The following is a 4,352-nucleotide window of genomic DNA, read 5'->3' on the forward strand; positions in this document are numbered from 1 at the left end:
AGACTTGCTCGACATCAAACAGCAGCAGAGCCAGGAAGAGAAGGCATGTCTCTTGAGTGGTCTGTCACTGTACTACTACATTAAGGGCTTAAGCCTGCTGGGCACTTGACCACGATTTCAAAGTGAGTGCGTCATTACCCAGTGGCCACTTTACGGTGCTTTGGCAGAGTAAAGGAGCCTTAATGTGGGCATAAACTACATTGCACCCGCTTTGAGGCCCCTGTACACTGTGAAAATGGTGCCCAGTGATCTTAGTGTAAATGAACATTCCAGCCCCAAACTGCAGTAAGGGTGCATAATGCCACGGAGGCTTATTGCCTAGCTGTCACATGTGCCACGTGAAGAGGTCTGTTACAACACTAAGCAGTGTTATCTGCTCACCCATCCGTGTGCCAGCAGCTATATCCCATCTTGTTTTCAAATTCTTTTTAGCTGAGAATAAATAATTTTTAAAAACCTTTTCTAATGAAACAAAACAAAAGAATTAAGGACAGTAAAGCACAGGCTAGCTCAGCACCGGGCAGTTTGTTGGACTCAAAATGTAACTTTGGCTTATGGTGCAGTAAGTCCCAGGTTCAAATTCTATGCTAGTCCTCAGGAAGGTGAAATATATGGTACCTTTACTTTTGGGATTTGTGTGATGATCTAGTGGTTAAGGCTCTAGACTGTGACTCAGGAAACATGGGTTCAATTCCTGGTTCTCCCGCCCTCTTCTTGTGTGAACATGCATAGGGCTAATATGTGCCTCAGTTTCCCTATCTGTAACATGGGGATGATACTTCCCTACCTCGTAGGGGTGTTGGGAAAATAAAATCCATTAAAGACTGTGGGGTACTCAGGTTCTTTGGGTATGAGAGTCACATAAATACCTCCACAGAGCAATTAACTTAAACAACAAAAGGTTAACACACAGATCTGTGAAGGAAACGGTAACATTAGCATTGCAGGCAGGAGGTCTGAGATGGGCCATGCTCACTGGAGGTCAGATTTAAACAATTAATGTAGATATTGAGGGTGAATTAACACTCTTCATCTGAGAAAGAGTTAAGCAAACACAGAGGGCAGTTCTTTTTTGATGTGTGGTTGCAATATCACTTTTTAAGAAACACTGTTTCAAGTCAGGGTAATACAACTATTCCCTCCCACCAATCCACTTTCTCCCCTCTCCACCTACCCACACACACTCTACTCCAAGGGAGGAGGAAAAACCGGATTTTCAAGGTTTTTTTCCCTTGGTCTGTTTGACTAAAGGTGACTCCTGCTTAGTGGACAGAGGGCCATCCCCCACTGATCAATATTTTAATGTGACTTATCAGAAAGAGAATGAATTGTTTACTTAAAAACTCAGGATCCCATAAAGGGCAAGGGAAAAGTGTCCACTGGAGACAGAAGTTCTGGACGCCTGCCTGCTGCTGTAAATTCATAACAAGGAAGCCTAAAACTCAAAGAATCAGAAGAAAGTGGTGTCCAGCAAAACAATGCGTTAGAACCAAAACTCCAACAAAGGCACAGCCAGGAGTTATGCAGGATGGTAAGTGCTTTCCTGGGTATATTTCAAGTGAGGAAAATGAAACAAACTCTTCAGGTGGGGGAATGTACTGATAAAAAATTGAGTACAAAAATGATTTCAAATGCCAGTGTTATGCATCTGCTACACTAAAATGTTCTTGCAAGTCTGTTGCCCCTCAACACAAATGAAATGGATGTTGTATTATAGTCGTAGGATCTGTTCCTGCACCTTTTAAGTCAATGGGAGCTTTTCCTGTAACTTCAGTGGGTACAGGATCAAGCCTATAGACATCCTAAATGCTTATTGTAAAAATAATGATGCTAACGTGCTTGGTTAGACTTTACTAGTCTTGAGGATTAGACACGTCTTGAGAGTTTAGATACATGAAAAGGCTTTAAAAGTACAGTAAGTACAGTATTTCTTTTCCTTGCAATGGTGTTCTGCATTGAAGAGCTCCATGCTTTAAACCCAAAGCCACCAGAAGAGAGGCTGAAAGCAGAAAGTTTGTGGTGCTACAGCATTTACATTCTGCTTCTACCTTGTGCCAACGTGTCACCCTCTCCTTGCCTTTGCTCTTTACTCTGTTGCACTATTTTAACAATCTCACCCCCTCAGGAATCGATTATCTTCTCTATTCTGCGTCACTACCTATTGTTTCCGGAACGATTTCTGCTGAACTGCTGGGATGGATAGTGGGGCTTTGAGCATGCCTTACTTTCAGTCACATTGCTTGTCTGAAATATTATTTTAACTTTTATATTGCAGTAGGGTCTAGAGGCCTGCTATGCTGGGGCCCCCCGGTGCTAGGCACTGCACATATATATAGTGCATGACAGTCCCTGCACTATATATACGTGAATTAGAACCCAAATTTCAATATCGCTGTTTGCATCCCTTTCGTACTCACTTTTCACTAATAATGTAAGTAAAGATTTGTTTGTGAGAATGGAAAATAAAATTCAGATCCATAGCTGAAAATCTGTATCATGACAAAGTGAAATTTGTTTTGGATGTAACTGGGAATCTACCGTCTAAACTAAGGCCCCTTCATTAACTTATATAACTGTGTGACAACAGACGCAACAGCAGCCTCCTGGAGTTGTGTACAAGGTATGTTACAGCCCACTCTTTCTCCCAGAGCTTGCTCCTGCTTAACAGTAAGGTTAGGCATATCTGCCACCCTGCCTGACAGCAATGTGCTGGCATTCACCTACACAGCTGTTTCCTGCTACAGATCGTGAAGGCTCCAGAATAGATACAAAATAAACTAAGGATGATCAATACATTGAAAAAGGAGCCATTCCCACCCACTCATTTGCAGATCACATAAGTGCACAAAAGCGGAGATGATACAATAGTTATATTAATAAAACAAAAAAGAGAGAGAGAGGTCTGGCACATTAACTGGCAGGGTTAGGTTGTCTTATGGGCCATCCATCTGCTAAGGACTGACTCACAAGTTGACTAGTATTCTCAGTAGAAATGTGCTCTGGTTTAATTAAATCAGTTTAAAAATCAGTCTAGTTAAACTGGTCCAAAGCCCAAGGATTAAACTCACTTAAGTTTTGCTTAAATCAATGTATTTTAGGTTGGTAACACTGATGCAAATGAAACTGATTTCAGCAAGGATTTCAACAGATGAAGGGTGTATGTATTAGGGACTTGTACTGGTTTCACTAGATCAATTTTTAAACCAGTTAAACAACTAGTTTCCAGAAAAGATGGAACATTTGTGTGGATGGTACAATTGGTGGCAGGTTTCCTGGATGGAGCCAATTGTGGAAAAAGCTTTATTAGAGTCCAAAGGATCCTGCCATGTCCTGTTTTTTTTCCCTGCCATGGAATGAGATGGTGTCATCATTCTCTCTCTCAGAGAAAGGAAACCAGCCCTGTTCCGCTTCCAATTTAAGCCTGTGAGAGTTTTGCCATTAACTGAATGAATTTAGAGTCAGGTCCATCATGTCTAACAATTGCTGGTCCTTCCTAAATTACGATAACATATTGATTTATACTTGCCCAACAAATACGTCTCATATTTTCACCAACTATTTAAAATGCCCACTGAGTGAGTTTGTCCTAAAATTAAATCTAAGCCTCTTTCACTCTTCTACCCCATGTAGGTCATCAGGTATACTCTGAAATGTTCACCTACTAAATAGCTCTGAAGCTACTAATAAAATCCCTATGTCAAGCTAGAACAACTATCGAGAAAAATCACAGCGATCAGCCAAAGGGGGCACTTAAAACATTCTTCACATATGTATTTCTGGTGCTCATGTGTTAGGAGTATTAAAAACATTTAGGCAACTGGAGGGTTCAAATTTGCTAATATGTTCCTTCCATGTATGCACTGCATCTCTGATATGTGATGCCATAGTAGGCCCCTGTAATTAACAGGAAATAACCACTGGATCTCTGCTATCATGGTATGGCAATTGTTGCTAAATGCTGACATTTAAAATGGTGACTGTTGTGTAGGAACACGTGTGAAATGTGATGGTTCTTCTGTATCCATATTCCATGCCTCTTATGGGGCACACGCTTGTGCAGGGTTTGTGTTTTTACAAGCAGATGCTGATATAGACTTGCAGAGGATGGGGAATCTGGCAGGTGACTATAAGGGACACATAGTGTATGTGAGGGTATGTGCATTGTTGGCTTTGAATGTAAATCCACTAAAGGAAAATAAATCACTTTAACAAGAATTTAAGGGCAATGTGCACTATGGGGGTGTGATTTCTAAAATGCACTAATATATTGCTCATTAATTTGTCCCTGTAGACCCTGCTGGTGTGCACTAAAGATTCTCTAGTGTGCGTTAACATAGTGCTCTTTGAATCAG

Source organism: Trachemys scripta, chromosome 6 (assembly GCF_013100865.1).
Source record: "Trachemys scripta elegans isolate TJP31775 chromosome 6, CAS_Tse_1.0, whole genome shotgun sequence".
NCBI classification, from domain to species: Eukaryota; Metazoa; Chordata; order Testudines; family Emydidae; genus Trachemys; species Trachemys scripta.